At 40.2% G+C, this 19,955-nt stretch overlaps 1 pseudogene; it reads right to left on the bottom strand.

Moving 5' to 3' along the window:
* Positions 1–392: 392 nt before the first annotated feature.
* Positions 393–819, bottom strand: LOC130851960 (60S ribosomal protein L23-like; annotated as a pseudogene).
* Positions 820–19,955: the final 19,136 nt, after the last annotated feature.

The following is a 19,955-nucleotide window of genomic DNA, read 5'->3' as shown; positions in this document are numbered from 1 at the left end:
CTGGTGTCAACAGGTTTATGAACAATCCTAACCGAATCTTAGGAGGCAGTCAGCAAACCGGTGGGAGCGGAGTGCACGAGCATGCGTAGTGGTGATAAGCGTCAGCTGTTCCTGAGCCTCGGTCAGCAGATCCTACAGATGCAAAAGTCCTGTCGACTAATCCTCTGAGTCCGTTAAGCAGAGGGCACTTAGAGACCCCACTGTCAAACAGAAGCCCTCTCACTATAGATGACACTACGGCATGTTTTCCTTTGTGTGTGTGTGTGTTTTCTTCGAAAAGGAAACCAATTAGCTTTGAATATCCTCATTACTTATTTCTTGGGGCGTTGGGAGCAAATAATTTTTAATGGGGTGGTTTTTTTTTTTTTTTTTTTAACGAAAACACTGGTGAATCATACAATGCTGCTAGCATTGGACACAATTAGGCCACAAGTCTGTGCACACCTTTGCAACTGGCCCTGTGATGGCAGAACCTTTCATCTTGCCTTTAGTGTTTGCTGTGACCTGCACATGATGCCAAAGTAAAGGCACACAGCATCTCTCTTTAGGATGACTTCTGTTGTTGAGTTACCACTGCTGCATGTACCTTCCTTCTGAGCTCCAGTTTGCCTTTCTTAACTGTGGCCATCACCGTGTCACTTGCACTAGCATCAGGAATCTGCTCAACCATCCCTTGATCCACTTCACAGACACAGTACACAGAATTTTGGCTCCTGTGCTGTCAGTGCAGTTGATCACGGCTCCTACCAGAAGACCCCGGGAAATGTGGAATTTTGCATGGGAGGAATTATCACATCCTTGCTTCTATGTCTTGAACATGAAAAAAGGCCACATTGCTTTTTTTTTTTATTGTGGTAAAGTATATATAACATAAAATATACCCTTTTAAGGCTTTTTGAGTGTATAATTCAGTATAAATCAGTCTCATGTTGTACAACCATCACCACTATCTTCAGAACTTTTTTTAAAATCACTATTAACACACTCCGTACCCATTAAACACGAATGTTTCCCACTTCCCCCCTCCCCTCAGCCACTGGCAACCACCATTTTACTTTCTGTCTCTATGCAGTTGACTATTCTAGGTACCTCGTGTAGGTGAAATCTGCAATATCTGTCCTTTTGTTTCTGGCTTATTTCACTTAGCATAATGTCTTCAAGGTTCATCCGTGTTGTCTCATTGCTTTTTAAATGGTTTTCCCACTCACCGCACCATCACAGCCTAGAGACTTCTGTACACCCCCATGAAGACCATTTTGAGGTTGCCTTTCTTCCTCCACCTCCTGCAAAGTGGTGATCACCTGCCCCCCCCCATCCCCAAGTGTGAGTGCCAGCTGTGGGCCTTTTGTGGAGACCATCCCACAGTCCCCTAGAGTTGGTTGTTGGGCTCTATTTGTCCTTCCCAAGGTTCTAGGATTTTCAAATGCCTGCTAAATCTTCTGCAACAATCAATTCAAATACACAAGTTTGGCTATTCAAATTACTTTTTCCAAAAGTACTTTAAAATGCATTAAGTTATTAATTGCCTGCTGGCACTTTAATCAAATGGGAAAATTGACATAGCCAGAGGCATGTATTTTTGTGGATAGAAAATTTATTTAAGAAGAAACAGCAGCTCTTACTGCTTAATTTAAACTGAGAAAACTGTGGAAAATCAACTGCTATGGAAAATTAATAAAACATTTCCAGCTGCAAACAGTGACTAATTGTACAAGATGAAGACTGCCTGGAATTAATAACTTGCAGTCTTCTGTGTGAAGAACCCCCCACCACTTCAATTTACTGGGAGATTAAATTACTTCTAAGTTTGCCATATTAAAACAGAACATGAATAAAACGTTAGTGAACGCACATCTATTATTTACCGTCTGTGATATGGATATAATTATTTCCAAACAACTACAATGTGACGTGACCAGTAATATTTAAATGACTCTTTTAGCAAAAGAATCAACTGCAACAATTTTTACCCGAAGGGGGGAAAATGTCCTTCTCTTACTTCTAAAGTAATAAAATGATGCCTAGTGGACTTCTGCAAGAGGTTATGTCCCTGCCCCAATGGACTGAAATGTGCCTACTGTCTGAGTTTATACATCTCCCTCTCTGCATCAGATAGTGCTTCAGGGCAGTGTGTGAAGCAGAAAATCTTAGCAACTCATTTTATGAGCTCTGATCTTACATGGAAGCGATCCAGAGGAAACCAGTGTAGATGCTTCAAGGCTTCTCCTGGTGCCTGATGTGACGACGTGTCTAACAGAATAGGTTCCTTTATGGGAGGCGGAAGGGAAGGTCAGAGCGATTTCCTGAGAAAAGGGGGTTCATCCATAAGGGACACACATTAGCACGGCTCCAGCAACATCATGGGCACATCCTCCAAGCTTAGTCATGACATTGTACTACCTTGCAGGCCTTGGTCTCCTCCACGATAAAATGAGGATTAAATAACATACACCATTGTTGTCCCTTTTCTCGCTCTGTTGCCAGGATTGGATTAATTTTCTTGCCCCAAAGCGCCACCAGGAGGGTCTGTCAGTTTTCCTAGTGCATCCAAACTCTTATCCTGTGAAACAAGATACAGCAAGAAGATGCTGTTCAGTGACCAGGAGAGGTCTGTTCAAGTGAGACGGATAAAGAAAAGAAATTCAGAACACTAAGAGCTCTATTTTTATGAAGGTTTGGGGGCTTGTTTAGATTTTTGGTTTGTTTTCCAAATTTTAGAGATTAGCAAAGAACTCAAGAAACCTAGAGAGAATGAGCCAATTGGACGTGTGTGTTGAGGAGATGTCTCAAAGATAGAGATTTTCTCAGCAGAGAGGCACTGCCTCCCTCAGCCGCTTATCCTTTAATGCTCACACAGAGGGTATATTCAGCCTCTTGCTATTTGATATTGTTGGCAGGAAGGGCGGAGAATTGGCCTGGAGAGAATAAAGGCGTGTTGTTTAGAAATGCAGAGGCTTAACCTGAAGCATAACTGGTTTGGGGTTTACTACAGAAGTTATCTGGACATATCATTTGATTTCCAGGTTTTAAATGTAATTTTAAACAAGATCTGGCCGCACAGCCCTCCGCTGTATGACATAGAGAGACTTTATCTGCCACCAAATGCCATTCAGGCTTAATGCTGCAGCAGTGACTTGTATAAACTGGGGCATTCTCTGAAGCCCTAGAGCATTATGACCTCTTGGAGGAGGGGAGATGAGGCCTGCTTCCTCCTCCCTGTTGCTCAGGCAAGACACCTTTTTAGGTTGTTTCTCTCTGTTTGGATTCATTTTGGTTTTCCTTTTTTAGAAACACTTAAGACTTGTTATAGCAGGCCCAGCTTTATCTACAAGTGGGGTGTCCAGCTGCAGGTACCACTGGATTTGAGGAGTCATAGGAAAGGTTCCTCGACCTGGCAAAACTTCCTCTCCCTGCTGGCAAATACCCCCAAGAGAGGCAATGAATTGATCTGCACTTTTGCCAGTGACTGCTACCCAGCAGGATGTGAAAGCGTGGACCTCCAGATCCTGAAGGGGAAGCAGCATTAGTTGGTTTTATTTTACAGGATATTCTTAGAAATACTTAAGCCCAAAGAAATGCCTTTCTCATGAGAAAGTTTCAGGTGCCAGAGCAATTTCAAAGAAGAAATTGAGGTCCTGACAGGTTCCCTGTGCTGGGCAGAGCTGATGGTCCCAGCCCATGGGGTACATACACTTCTCCCAGTTATTCAAACCAACATTCAAGTAGATATTATTTTGAAGGGATTTTGTAACTAAGGTTCCACATCAGTTGACCTTAAGATAGGGAGATTACATAATCACATGATCCTTTAGAAGCAGAGACTTCTCTGGCTGGTCACGGAAGGGGAAGGCAGAGAGACACACTCCAGCTGGCCTGGAGGAAAGAAAAACATCCAGGTTGTGAACTGCCTGCAGGGGCCACATGGCAAAGAACTTCAGGTAGCCTCTGGGACCTGAGGGAGGTCCCCAGCCAATTGCTAGCAGGAAAACAGAAAAACAAAGACCTCAGTCCTACAACCGCAAGAAGTGGATTCTGTCCATAAAAGGACCTCGGGCCTCAGACGAGCACTGTGGCCTCTGCTGACACTTTGATTTCATCCCAGTGGATCCTGCCCTACGGAAACTATGAGAAGTAAATTTGTTCTGTTTTAAATCACCAAGTGTGTGGTCATTTGTTTCACAGCAATAGAAAACTAATCCATTCCCAACCTCTACAGCAGCAAATTCCTCTTCTGACTATAAAGAAGATGCTTGTGGGTCCCGGCCCAGCCACTGCTTCGCTCTATTCCTCGGCTTTTCCATCAGCAGATGCAAGTGCTCCCCAACGATTCCAGCTCACTTCTCTTGAATGTTCACCCTCCAGGAACAAGATTTCAAACAATGTTAAGTAACAAGAACCACACATCAAGCTTCTGCCCTTGATGAGGAACAAAATTGTGCAGCTATTGGCCAAAGGGATAAACAAGTGAGGAGAAACAACACGGAAGAATAGTTTCTGACTTCAAGTGACATTTTTAGTATGCTCACTTAATTTCAAAAATGGTAATGGAAGACTTTGGAAAATTCCACAGTTCAAGATAGGAAAAGGAAGGCTTACCAAAAGGTAAACACCTCAGTTCCTGTCTGCACGCTCTTTCTTTAGGCTACTAAGCTCTCTCTTTCTCAAGGGGCCATAGTGCAAACAACTGAAATCTTCAAGAAACAATCAAGTAAAATAAAGCATATAGGAGACTTTATTTATGTAGTAGGTGGATGCCAGAAAAGAAAAATGAAATTTAAATAACTATCTTGGTAAAGCAGAGCACGTATTAGCAGATATTAGCTCGGTTTAAGGAACTTTTTTGCCATCTGTATTTATAAGAGATTACAGCTATAAAGGAAGCCTCTTACTTTGGCACATGTCAATCCACTTCATTATCTATTATATATATTTGATTTTTCTTTTTTTCATATTTCAAAATGTATGCTTCAGGTAGAGTTTCTTGGTTTGGATAGACTTTTAAAACATTTCTTATGAGCATTTAAGGGAATCTAAATTCTCTTCTGAATCCTTATTGTTTCTCCATTCTCTGGAATAATGTGCAGAATTGAGCTTTGCAATACAGTGCTAAAGTCTTTGTTTTGTTATGAGGTTAATTATTACCATAGGTCTTTATAAGATAAGAAGCCACAGATACGTTAGTAATGGCAAAGATCTAAGTAGCTAATATAGCATACAGGCTTGGATGGGGGTATATGTTCTCAAAGATATCTTTACATTTCAGTAATTAAGTGTGTCATATTAATTGCATGGCCCTTTCATAAGACCTTGCCAAAAAAAACCCACACCAAGAACTTTTCCTCTTGATATCAGATTAGAACTGATTGCATAATTACATTACCTGGATAATTAAATACAAATTTAGTAGCTTCAGAACAGTACAATGTTGTGGCTTCATTTTCTAATAGAATTACGCTGCCTTTGGTGTAGAATCCTTGCTAAGCAATGGAGACCTAATTACTTAGTGACATGACATTAACTCCTCAGGGGCCTTTCCTTGGAGAAAAGGCTCAGATTAAAAATGATTCAGGGAGCTTCTTTCTCATTTCATTACTGGGATCTAAATCAGAGACATGAGAGATGTAAGAGATCTATTAGGCGTTTTTTCTCTCTTATCCAAAGAGCAGGGGAAGAGTGTTCATCAGACATTGTTCTTCTGGGTTTGCTTAGGTCCAATTTAGATAAAAAAGAACAATTTCTGGATGTAACACACTGTTGCGATGAGTCTCTCCTCCAGCCCTTGAAAGACACATCATTTCTGTCACCTCACAGATTCTTTAATGATCTCAGGACACACTCGTTTGCCAGGGCACAGGGTGATAACCTGGCTGCATTCTTGATAGGATAATTATCTCATGTCAAAAATGATTTCAGGCAAAATCAAACAGGAATATCCTCACGTGAAGGATACCTTCCAGTAACTCTGAAAATAACTCTGTGTAGGATTTGAAGGCCTTCGTTGTTTGGTTTGATAACAGACCTTGAAGCTACTTTTATAGGTTAAAGTCCAGTTATTTTCATAATTGTTTACAATTATAGCAGCTTCAATCCTCTGAAAGTTTTTCAATCAGGATGTGCAGAGACATCATCCATTGCCTCTATGATTGGGAACAACCAGGTAGATGGTGTGTTTCCATGATTACCATCTGTGTCAGTTTGTGTTTTAGGTCCTGCATCTGTGGCCAACTGGAGATCAACTCAGCAGTCCTGCTGACCTTGGTTGGGCTTACTCACCTGTTGCGGGGGAGGCTGGTTATAGGTTGGTCTAGACTGGTGTGTGACTGGGGTGACTCAGCTCTTGTCCTGCATTACGCTCACCTTGGTGTGTCCCCTGGTGATGGCAGAAGTTCGAGGGAGAGCAAACCCAATGCACGAGCCCATATAAAGCCTCTGCTTGCAGTCTGTCTTTTAACATTGCATTGAACAAAGAAAGACACATGGTGAGCTCAGTGTCAGGTACGGGTGCTACCATCAGGCTATCCTGCCCACAGAGGAGGGCGAAGGGACATGACAAAGGGCATGGATACAGGGAGGAATGAAAACCTGGGGCCATCGTTGTTATTTACCACACAGTTCCATCAGCAACTATGGGATGGCTCTTTTATTTAATCTGGAAAAGATCTCTTTATTATTAAACTGCCTCTTAGATGACCTTCAATCCTGGAGTAGGTTTAGAAATGAGCCATTAAATAAGACATTGTAGAAAAAAGTATGTAGTGTCTTCACTATCTTTGAGTGCTTTAGTCATTATTGAAATTGCTAATTAGAAAGATAATCTTGGATGCAATTGACATCTTTTCTATTTTTATTAATCAGAAGCATTATTCCTTAGGTATAATTGTCTCGTATGCTCCAGGTGCTATAACAAAATGCCATAGATTGGGTGGCTTAAACAACAGGAATTCATCTCTCGTGGTGCTGGAGGCTGGGAAGTCCAAGACCAAGGTGCCAGGTAACTGATTTTCCCAGTGAGGGCTCTATTCCTGACTTTTAGATAGCTAGCAGCTCACTGTGTCCTCACAGGGGAGGGAAGGAGAGAAAGGGGGGGAGGGTCAGGGGGAGAGAGAAAGTTTCTTTCTGGTGTCTCTTCTTATAAGGACACTAATCCCATCATGAGGGCCCCACCCTCATGACCTCATCTACCCTAATAACCTCCTAAAGGCCCTGTTTCCAAATAACCTCACATTGGGGATTAGGGCTTCAACATAGAATTTGGTGGAGGCGGGTACATAATTCAGTCCATAGCAATAGCTATTCCACAGATAGATTCTTCAGTATGTGAGGGAGCTCCATGAGAGCTGTGTCTCTATTGCTAAAAGTGAGATGTGGATCGTAGTGGGAATGGGTGAGGGGGGAACTGGGAGGGCATTGTAGGAAGGGAGAGGCTGGAATGTATCACTATGAGAGCTTATTCCTGTGAGCTGGGCTTCAGATTTCACATGACCTTGGGATTGGCCTTTGAATATACTTGTTTAATTAATAAATTTAACTAAGTATCTTAAAATACTTTCAATTACATTTATTAATTAATGTACTTGATTTCCTTTTAAAGTCCTCTGTTTGACTGACCAACCTTCTCAAGTACTCAAATTGTTCTTATAATTCCAATAATTGAAACTCGCATATGGTGATTCTTAAGCTCTCTTAGACAATCCAGTGCTATTTATAACCTTTGTTAGATTTCAACTTAAAATCACAAGTCTAAATCAATTACTGGCTCATACATTTTACTTTTTATTTTAAAAAAATTTTTATTTTATATTCAAGTACAGTTGATTTACAATGTTGTGTTAGTTTCAGGTGTACAGCAGGGTGATTCAGCTATACATATATATATATATTCTTTTTTTTGTAACCTCTTTTTATTTTATTTTATTTTATTTTATTTTTTTATTTTTATATTTTTATTTTTTAGTTAAAAAATATTTATTTTGTTGCACCAGGTCTAAATTACGGCAGATGGGCTCCTTAGTTGTGGCATGCAGGCTCATTAGTTGTGGCATGCAAAGTCTTAGTTGCAGCATGCATGTGAGATCTAGATCCCTGGCCAGGGATGCAACCTGGGCCCCTTGTATTGGGAGCACGGAGTCTTAACCACTGTGCTACCAGGGAAGTCCCACAGTAGTAATTTTTTTTTTATTTATTACTTTTTGGGGGGTACACCAAGTTCAATCATCTGTTTTTTATACACATATCCCCGTATTCCCTCCCTTCCTTGACTCCCCCACCTCGAGTCCCCCCCACCCTCCCCACCCCAGTCCTCTAAAGCATCTTCCATCCTTGAGTTGGACTCCCTTTGTTATACAACAACTTCCCACTGACTAACTATTTTACAGTTGGTAGTATATATATGTCTGTGCTACTCTCTCGCTTCATCTCAGTTTCCCCTTCACCCCTCGTCCCCTCTCATACCTCGAGTTCTCCAGTCCATTCTCTGTATCTGTGTCCTTGTTCTTATCACTGAGTTCATCAGTACCATTTTTAGATTCCGTATATGTGAGTTAGCATACAATATTTGTCTTTCTCTTTCTGACTTACTTCACTCTGTATGACAGACTCTAGGTCTATCCACCTCATTACATATAGCTCCATCTCATCCCTTTTTATAGCTGAGTAATATTCCATTGTATATATATGCCACATCTTCTGTATCCATTCATTTGTTGATGGGCATTTAGGTTGCTTCCATGTCCTGGCTATTGTAAATAGTGCTGCAATAAACATGATGGTACAAGTTTCTTTTGGGATTATGGTTTTCTTTGGGTATATGCCCAGGAGTGGGATTACTGGATCATATGGTAGTTCTATTTGTAGTTTTTGAAGGAACCTCCAAATTGTTTTCCATAGTGGCTGTACCAACTTACAGTCCCACCAACAGTGCAGGAGAGTTCCCTTTTCTCCACACCCTCTCCAACATTTGTGGTTTCCAGACTTTGTGATGATGGCCATTCTGATTGGTGTGAGGTGATACCTCATTGTGGCTTTGACTTGCATTTCTCTGATGATGAGTGATGTTGAGCATCTTTTCATGTGTTTGTTGGCCATCTGTATGTCTTCTTTGGAGAAATGTCTATTTAGGTCTTCTGCCCATTTGTGGATTGGGTTATTTGCTTTTTTGGTATGAAGCTGCATGAGCTGCTTGTATATTTTGGAGGTTAATCCTTTGTCCGTTGTTTCATAGGCAATTATTTTTTCCCATTCTGAGGGTTGCCTTTTAGTCTTGTTTATGGTTTCTTTCACTGTGCAAAAGCTTTTAAGTTTCATGAGGTCCCATTTGTTTATTCTTGATTTTATTTCCATGATTCTAGGAGGTGGGTCAAAAAGGATGTTGCTTTGATGGATGTCCTAGAGTGTTCTGCCTATGTTTTCCTCTAGGAGTTTTCTAGTGTCTGGCCTTACATGTAGGTCTTTAATCTATTTGGAGTTTATTTTTGTGGATGGTGTTAGGAAGTGTTCGAATTTCATTCTTTTACATGTTGCTGTCCAATTTTCCCAGCACCACTTATTGAAGAGGCTGTCTTTTTTCCATTGTGTATTCTTGCCTCCTTTGTCAAAGATAAGGTGCCCATATGTGTTTGGGCTTACTTCTGAGTTCTCTATTCTATTCCATTGATCTTCCTTTCTATTTTTGTGCCAGTACCATACTGTCTTGATCACTATGGCCTTGTAGTATAGTTTGAAGTCAGGAAGCCTGATTCCACCAACTCCATTTTTCCTTCTCAAGATTGCTTTGGCTATTCAGGGTCTTTTGCGTTTCCATACAAATCGTAAGATTTCTTGTTCTAGTTCTGTGAAAAATGCCATTGGTAATTTGATCGGGATTGCATTGAATCTGTAAATTGCTTTGGGTAGTACAGTCATTTTCACGATGTTGATTCTTCCAATCCAGGAACTATTTTTTATTTTTTAAAACTTTTATTGGAGTCTAGTTGATTTACAATGTTGTGTTAGTTTCAGGTGTACAGCAAAGTGAATTAGTTATACACGTATGTATATCCACCCTTTTCCCTTATAGACCATTACAGAATATTGAGTATAGTTCCCTGTGCTATACAGTAGGTCCTTATTAGTTATATATTTTATACATACTAGTGGGAAAAAAGGCTACAAATGAACTTATTTACAAAATCAAAACAGAGTTACAGACATAGAAAATAAACTTATGGTTACCGGGGGTGGGGCGGGGGTTAGGGTTAGGGTTAGGATGGGGTAAGGAGGAGGGACAAATTGGAAGACTGGGATTGACATATATCTATTCTTTTTCAGGTTCTTTTCCCATTTAGGTTATTACAGAATATTGGCTCATACACTTTAATACTGGAATTACAAGGCTGATCAGTTACTCTAACAGGACAGAGTCTCTTAAATGTTACAAGTAGTAATATATACAAAATATGCAGGTTTCTTTCCACTCAAACATATTGAAACTACCAGTTTGAGCCTCTTAACATTTCTACATTTCATTCTGAAAGATTTGAATTATCTCAAGCCATGTTAAGGATTGAGGTCACTTAATGACCAGAGGTTCTAGGTAGGACCAAGACTGATTCTTGTCAGCAATCCTGACGGAACATGCTGCTACTTCTTTATAGTCATTATATCTAAACTCCCAGCCCCAAGTTGGTGCTCCCAGATAGACCTGTGCCCTGAGTTCACATTTTGTATTAACTAATACTTCTGTCATCACAGAGTCTGAACATCCCCACCCAGGAAAATCTAGATTGTATTTGACATATTTTTGGCTCTTTATTTTATGTAAGTTTCTTTTCTCCCTAATTCTAAAGATCTTTGAACTTGCCAGAAGTGTGCCTTCTTTCCATATACTTTTAATCTCTTATGACCATACAACTTTTTCAGATATAAAATAATATGCAATTCAATTGTGGAGATTGCTGATAGCTTTGAGTATTTTGATACCAACTTTCAAGGTCATTTTAATGACACTGGTGTTTTTCAGAAAGTCAAACTCTAAATGCTCTAGGTTTCTTTATTTCAAACCACTGATGCCATCTTCCAGATGGTGTATTTTTCACTGCACAGCAAGATCATAATATGATTTGAAGTTTTATGAAGTATTCAAATGTAAATAAGAAGTAATGTTTGTTTGCATAGCTTAATTTAAACCTCATAAGTTGATGGAGAAATGTTGATTCCTCATTACCAAACTTTGAATACATTTAAATACGGAAATTTTTGTATGTTTGTGTCTTGTCTCCTCAAGTAGATGGTAAGCTCCTTAAGGAGAAACACCCAGTCTTACATTTATTAGCTGGAGAATACTAATTGGCTAGATAATGGAGACTAGCTATTTGATCAGGACCTGAACTCTTGCCTCATAGTAAAGAGTGTTGCTTTAATTCAGATGCTCAATCCTGTAGCAAGAGAATGAATTCCAGGGAAAAAGACACTGCTTAGCTTGTAAAATTTCTTTAGAATCCTTAAATCCAGCACTAAGTACGTATTCTCAGGGGACATTGCACTTTCTATAAAAAGTCATTGATTTTACATAAAAGACAATCTTTTAAAAATATAATGTAATCATATTTGGGACCACTTGGATGACGAATATAATGGAGTCCTGCCATGTTATTTCAGCACCAAAGTCTGTGATTGTAGTATTATTGGAGTCCAGTAGCACTTTTACAGTTTCAGACTAACGAGTAGAGAACACCTCAAACTCAATACATAAATCACATATTACGTTTTCACAATTGCTTTGGAAAAATGAAGCAGGATATACATTGCAGTGCAAAAGATCATTATGATAACAATTACTCAAAGAAGTAATTCTTTGATCAATAAGTGATAAGGATCAAATGATGTCAAGGTATTTGGTTTGAAAAACACACTGCAGGAATTCAGATAGTTGCATTGGCTTGCCCAACTCAGCAGAGTGAGGGAGGGGCAGGCAGCACCGTAGTCATGTTGTAAGTGGTAATTCAATTTCAGGAAAACATTATGTATCTGTCACATTAATTTAATGTTGTTAATTTGAATTTTATTGGGTTTGCAATTTGTTTGTAATTAGTGCACAGACTTTGGTTTTATAATTGAATAAAAACTGCAATAGAAGGAGTTCATTATTAATTTTACATTCATACATGTTTAAGTAATATTATTATAAACATAATTGAAGTCAACATCTGGGCATCAATGGGAGTTTCTTTTTTTTTTCTTTTAAAGGGATTTTACGGTACTCACATTGAGAAACGTTGCAACATTTATATACTAGTATGATTTCATTTTCAGCCCAAAGAACTTAAATATTTTAAGGGTAATTGAGTATAATAATTGATAAAAAAAAAGATGCATATACATGTGTGTGTGAGTGTATACATCTTACCACAAACTACAAAATGCTTTGAACTCCCAGAAGATAAATTATGTTTACATATGTACCATTACAATACCAATCTTTATAACATTGCATCAGGAGATTGAAAATGAAGCACAACATGGCTAATCCAGACCCAGGACTCTAAGTCTGTGCAGTGAGGTATGTTAATTCCTCTCACGGAGCAGAGTTATGTTAACCCATTAGGACACCCTGTTTCTGTTTGCATTTCTCTCTCTGGGATTTTCATGCCAAATGCAAGAACCAGAATGGAGAGTTCAGTCTGCTCTGCTGGAGGGATGTAAAAGGCGCTCCCTAGTTCACTTGCTCATTGTCACCATGACATGTCTGAGTGATGGGGACCTGGGAGGTGCCTGCACCTGAGAATCATTTGATTGGGGAGATGTCTGGTGCCTGGTCTTTAAATTCCGACCCCCCACCCACCCCAAGTTCTTACTTTGGGTAGGACTCTGGGATCTGATGGAGAAAAGAAGAGGAAAAAACTTCCCCAGACAGAGAAGAGCAAATTGAAAGTCACAGAGGGGAGTGCCTCGAGGCAGTTTGTAAATCAACTTCCTTTGTCATAACAAGAACAAATCCCACCTTTGAAGTTTTCCCTTCTTGTTACAAGGGGAATGTCTTTTGTTTAATCCATTTTAGCCCTTAATACCTGACCGGGATCAATCCTGTTGGCTAGATTACACAGCATTCAAGCTGATTTTAAACTGGCCTGGGGTGGGGGTGGAGGGAAGGGGGTGCCAGGTTCTGCCTTATTGTTTTTGAGATTCTTACACCAATCAACATCTACAACCAGACCACCTCGATTTTGACAAACAAATCGTCCTTTTACACTTAAATGCATAATCATAGTGACCACTGTTAAACAGGTTTTGGTGTGTCCTATAAATGATGTATTTTCAACCGTCCTTTAAAAACATATTCTTATTCACTTATTCATAGTGGCATAGGGGACTGTGATATTCATCACATAGAACACAGTGCCTTCAATTAGAATTCAAGGACCACCTTCTCCCCCAGTCCCCATATCAACTGTGGGAGCAGTTTGAGCAATGGGGGACACTGAGCTTCTCAGTCCCTAGCCTCAGTATCACATCTCTTTCACAGAGATCTGATTATTGAGTAAGAAAAACAAAAGAAGAAAGAAAGCCTCTTAATAAAATGCAGTCCCACTTTTTTCATTCTCTAAAAGCTTTCAACTCCTTTTCTTATAAGAATTCTCAAAGCCAGTGACAAGCAAAGGTGCGGGGACCTCAGAGTAACCTCCAGAAGGGCCAATTGCTAATTAGGTATTTTTCTAGGCAAGTGGCTATTAACTGGTTCTTCACAATACACATTGTCTCTCAGATCACTTCAGGTTGTCTGAGTGCTGAGAAACCATCCCAGAAAACCAAACAGCAGAGTGAGGAGGAGGGGAGACAGAGCAGGCTGCCATCACCATGGGACTTTCACCTACCCTCTTGTCCTGAAGGAGGCCAAGACTTCACAACTACTTTCAAGGCCAGTCATTGGAATGACCAGAAAGTGCCCAGTCAGTGGGGACAGGGCGTGCACATTTGATCATTGCATCAAAGGCAAGGCAGATTGGCTCCAGTTTCTTCATACTGGCTGGTTGTCTTTGCTCTGACAGTCATCCCAAGCTTCCCAGGGACAGAAACCATGCTTATTCATCTCTTCAGCCACAGGTCACTTCACAAGGCTTGGGGCTTCATGGAGTCTCGAAAGAGGTTTATGGGCAATGAAATGAATTGATTTTGAGAGTACATTGGGTGCATTTGTCACCAATAACCATATTAAGTAACAAATGTAAAACATGCTGTATTTTTTTTTTTCTTTTTAATAGTCAGGAGGGAGAAGTACTATTTAAGTTATAGTATTTAGAGCTGAAATCACTTATTGGATGTCACATTAATTCATTTATTCCTGTGATGCTTTTTTAATCTCCATCCTTCACACTGGCAGCTGGAATACACTTTTGCTTGTGTAAGCTCGGAAATGCTGGAAATGATCCTGAGAGACAAAGCAAAGAGTCTTGAGTCACATGGATTAGATTTCAAAGTTACTAATTTATCAATTTACCTTAATATAAAAGCGAAGGGGGAGACTTTTCTGGTGGCGCAATGGTTAAGAATCCACATGCCAATGCAGGGGACATGGGTTCGAGCCCTGGTCCAGGAAGATCCCACATGCCGTGGAGCAACTAAGCCCGTGTGCCATAACTACTGAGCCTGAGGGCCACAACTACTGAAGCCCACATGTCTAGAGCCTGTGGTCCGCAACAAGAGAAGCCACAGCAATAAGAAGCCCACGCACTGCAACAAAGAGTAGCCCCTGCTTGCTGAAACTAGAGAAACCCGCATGCAGCAACAAAGACACAACCCAGCCAATAAATAAAAAAATAATTAATTGATTTTAAAAAATGAAGGGGGTAAAGAAATTGACAAACTGATCCTAAAATTCATATGGAAATGCAAAGGACCTAGGGCTTCCTAGGTGGCGCAGTGGTTAAGAATCCTCCTGCTAATGCAGGGGACACGGGTTCGATCCCTGCTCCAGGAAGATCCTACATGCCGTGGAGCAACTAAGCCCATGAGCCACAATTATTGAGCCTGAACTTTAGAGCCTGTGAGCCACAACTATTGAGCCCATGTGCTGCAACTACTGAAGCCCATGCACCTAGAGCCAGTGCTCCACCACAAGAGAAGCCACGGCAATGAGGAGCCTGCGCACCACAATGAAGAGTAGCCCCCACTCACCACAACTAAAAGAAAGCCCGAGCACAGCAAAAAAGACCCAGCACAGCCAATAAATAAATAAGTAAATTAATTAATTAATTAATTAAAAAATGCAAAGGACCTAGAAGAGCCAACACAATCTTGGAAAGGAAGAACAAAGTTGAAAGACTCATACTTCCTGATTCTAAAACTTATCACTAAGCTGCAGTAAATCAAGATTGCGTGGTGCTGGCCTAGAGAGAGACATTTAGATGGTGATGGTCAGTTTCATGTGTCAGCTTTGCTGGGCTACAGTCTCTTGTTATTCGATCAAACTCTAATCTAGGTGTTGCTATGGAGGTATTTTGTAAGTGTGACTAAAGTCTATAATCAGTTTACTTTAAGGAAGATTATCCCAGATAATCTGAGTGGGCCTGATTCAATCAGTTTAAAGGCCTCAAGAGCAGAACTGAGGCTTCCCTGAGGAAGAAACTCTGCCTATAGACGCAGCTTCAGCTTGTGCCTGAAAGGTTCAGCCTGCCCTTCCTCACAGCCTGCCCTATGGATTTCAGACTTGACAAAGTTGCATAAGTCCATTCTTTACAATAAATCTATAGGTAAGTGTATATATACATACGTGTGCATATACATCTCTCTACATGTGTGTGTGTAAATATGTAAAAAAGGCATACATTGTTTTATTGGGCTTTGCTTTACTGTACTTCACAGATATTCCATTTTTTACAAATTAAAGGCCTGTGGAAACCTTATCTTGAGCAGGTCTATTGGCACCATTTTTCCAATAGTATTTGCTCATTTCGTGTCACTGCGTCACATTTTGGTAATTCTTACAATATTTCAACCTTTTTCATTTTTATTATATTTGTTATGGTTGTTAGTGAGCTGAACTTGGGTCCACTCACCTGCCTTACAGCAAAGCCAATCCACTGACACCGGATTGTGGTGAAGGAAACTACTGTGCTTACTGCAGTGCACCAAGCAACGAGAATGGGCAACTCAGACTGAAAGGATCCAAATTCTCTGATGGTTTTCAGAGAAGGATTTTTTTTTTAAAGCTCTTTATTGGAGTATAATTGCTTTACGCTGTTGAGCCAGTTTCTGCTGTACAACAAAGTGGATCAGCTGTACATATACATATATCCCCATACCCCCTCCCTCCCACGACTCCTTCTCAGGGAAGGATTTTTTTTTTAATACATTTATTTATTTATTTAATTTATTTATTGGCTGCATTGGGTCTTCATTGCTGCACGTGGGCTTTCTCTAGATGATGCGAGCGGGGGCTACTCTTCATTGTGGTGCGCGGGCTCCTCATTGTAGTGGTTTCTCTTGTTGTGGAACACGGGTCCTAGGTGTGTGAGCTTCAATAGTTGCAGCACATGGGCTCAACAGCTGTGGATCACAGGCTCTAGAGCACAGGCTCAGTAGTTGTGGTGCACGGGCTTAATTGCTCCATGGCATGTGGTATCTTCCCAGGGCAGGGCTCAAACCCGTGTCCCCTGCATTGGCAGGCGGATTCTTAACCACTGCACCACCTAGGAAGTCCTCAGGTAACGATTTTTAAAAGGAACATTTGGGATGAGGGGTGCAGCTCATGGACTTTCTTCTGATTGGTTGCTGATGTTTCAGGAATCTTAATCATCAATCTTTCGGTTCAAACCAGTCTGGGGACTATGTGTCTGTGTTCGTCATGTGCTCACCATCCTCCACGTGTGTGTGTGTGTGTGTGTGTGTGTGTGTGTGAGGTGAGGGTCTTAGTTTCTGCAGAAAAACTCGCAGATATGCATCAGATTGTTATGTGTATCCCTTGAGGAGAACTGGGACTCTATTGCTGAACTATTCGCTTTTCCTTTGTTTCTGCCTTCTCTCACTTTCCTAATGAGTAATCCTTTGAATCTGCTCTTTGGAACTTAGGGGAGGCCTAGGAGACTAAAGCCTCTTTCTACAAACAAAAAATGGGGGACAGGGAGGAGCTTTTATACCTGGGAGAGTCCTGCAGGGTCCCGCTCAGTTTCAACTCCCCCCCTTTCTTTTTTTACTCCCCAGTGCTGAGGGGAACAGGGCTCGGACAAGAAAGGAGATAAAGTTTTGGATGGAGGTTAATCATAAACTCAGCAGGGAAACTCAGTTTTAGGGGGACTCTGATTCATAGTGACTGGTGATTTGTGATCACTGATCTTCGATGTTACTCTTGTAATTTTTGGGGGGGCCATAAACCACAACCATATAAGACATCAAACTTAATTGATAAACGTGTGTATTTTGACTGTTCTACCAACTGGCTGTTCCTGTTTTCTCCCTTCTCCTCAGGCCTCCCTATTCCCTAAGACACAATAGTATTGAATTGGTCAGGTAATAACATTACTGTGGCCTCCAAGTGTTCAAGTGAAAGGAAGGGTCGCATGTCTCTCACTTTAAGTCAAAAGCTAGAAATGATTAAGCTCAGTGAGGAAGGCATGTTGAAAGTGAAGATAGGCTGAAAGCTAGGCCTCTTGCATCAAACAGTTAGCCAAGTTGTGAATGCAAAGGAAAACCTCTTGAAGGAAATTAAAAGTGCTACTCCAGGGGTGGGTGGTGGGGGAGGGATAAATTAGGAGTTTGGGATTAACAGATATACACTACTATATATAAAATAGATAAACAGCAAGGATCTGCTGTATAGAACAGGGAATTATTCAATATCCTGTAATAGCCTATAATGGAAAAGAATCCAAAAAAGAATATATTATACCTGAATCACTGTACTGCATACCTGAGACTAATATTGTAAATTAACTGTATGTCAATTAAAAAATGGTTTTAAAGAAAAAGTGCTACTCCAGTGGACACAGGAATGATAAGAAAATGAAACAGCCTTATTGCTGATATGGAGAAAGTTTGAGTGGTCTGGATAGAAGATTAAATCAGCTACCACAGACCCTCAAACAAGAGCCTAATCCAGAGCAAGGCCCTAACTCTCTTCAGTTCTGTGGAGGCTGACAGAAGAGACAAAGCTGCAGAAGAAAAGTTTGAATCTAGCAGAGGTTGCTTCATGAGGTTTGAGGAAAGAAGTCATCTCCATAACATAGAAATACAAGGTGAAATAGCAAGTGCTGATGTAGAAGCTGCAGCAAGTCATCCAGAAGATGCAGCTCAGATCATTAATGAAGGAGGCTACACTAAACAACAGATTTTTAATGTAGATGAAACAGTCTTATACTGGAAGAAGATGCCATCTAGGACTTTCATAGCTGGAGAGAAGTCAGTGCCTGGCTTCACAGCTTCAAAGGACAGGCTGACTCTCTCGTTAGGGGCTAATGCAGCTGGTAACTTTAAGTTGAGTCCAGCTTTCATTTACCACTCTGAAAATCCTAGGGCCTTCAAGAATTACACTATATCTACTCTGCTTATGCTCTATAAATGGACAACAAAGCCTAAATGACAGCATATCTGTTTATAACATGGTTTACTGACTATTTTAAGTCCACTGTTGAGATCTACTGCTTAGAAAAAAAGATTACTTTCAGAATAGTACTGCTGGACTTCCTAGGTGGTGCAGTGGGTAAGACCAATGCAGGGGACATGGGTTTGATCCCTGCTCCAAGAAGATACCACGTGCCGCGGAGCAACTAAGTCCCTATGCCACAACTATTGAGCCTGAGCACTAGAGCCCGAGAGCCACAACTATTGAGCCCATGTGCCACAACTACTGAAGCCCATGTGCCTAGAGTCCGTACTGTGCAACAAGAGAGGCCACCACAATAAGAAGGCCGCGCACCACAATGAAGAGTAGCCCCCGCTCGCCACAATTAGAGAAAGCCTGTGTGTAGTAACGAAGACCCAACACAGCTAATAAAATAAATAAATAAATAAATAAATAAATTTATAAATATGAAAAAAATAGTACTGCTCATTGGCAATGCACCTGGTCCTCCAAGAACTCTGATGGAGATGTACAATGAGATTCATGTTTTTTTCATGCCTGCTAACACAGCATCCATTCTGCAGCCCATGGATCAAAAATGAATTTCTACTTTCAAGTCTTCTAATTTAAGAAATACATTTCATAAGACTATAACTGCCTCAGATAGTGATTTCTCTGATAGGTTTGGGCAAAGTACATGGAAAAACTTCTGAAAAGGATTCACCATGCTAAATGCTATTAAGAACATTTGTGACTCATGGAAGAGGTAAAATATCAACATTAACAGGAGTTTGGAAGATGTTGATTCCAATCCTCATGAATGACATTATTCAAAAGAATGAAATTGTACCCTTACCTCATAACCTTTGGAAAAATCAACTCAAAATAGATCAAAGACTTAAAGGTAAGGGCTAAGACTATAAAATTTATAGAAAGAAACATAAGTGTGCATTTTGTGATTTTGCAAATGGTTAAGCAATGGTTTCTTAGACATGACACCAAGAACACAAGCAACAACAACAAAAATAGGTAAATCGGCCTTCATCAAAATTAAAAACTTTTGTATTTCAAAGGACATTATGAAGAAAGTGAAAAGACAACCCATAGAATGGGAAGGAAAAATTACAAGTCCTATATCTAATAAAGGTCTAGTACCCAGAATATATAAAGAATGATTACAACTCAACAAAGACAAATGGCCCAATTAAAAAATGGGCAAATGATTTGAATAGACATTTCTCCAAAAAAAAAAAGATATTCAAGTAGATATGAAACACATGAAAAGGTACTCAATATTATTAGTCTTTAGGGAAATGCAAGTCAATGAAATACCACTTCATACTACTAGAATGGCTAAAATTAAAAAATAGAAAATTATAAGTGTTGATGAGAGTGTGGAGAAATTGGAACCCTTAGACATTGCTGG

This window comes from Hippopotamus amphibius, chromosome 4 (genome assembly GCF_030028045.1).
Source record: "Hippopotamus amphibius kiboko isolate mHipAmp2 chromosome 4, mHipAmp2.hap2, whole genome shotgun sequence".
NCBI lineage: Eukaryota > Metazoa > Chordata > Mammalia > Artiodactyla > Hippopotamidae > Hippopotamus > Hippopotamus amphibius.
The sequence above is the reverse complement of the archived record's forward strand: the minus strand, read 5'-3'. Positions and strand labels throughout refer to the sequence as shown.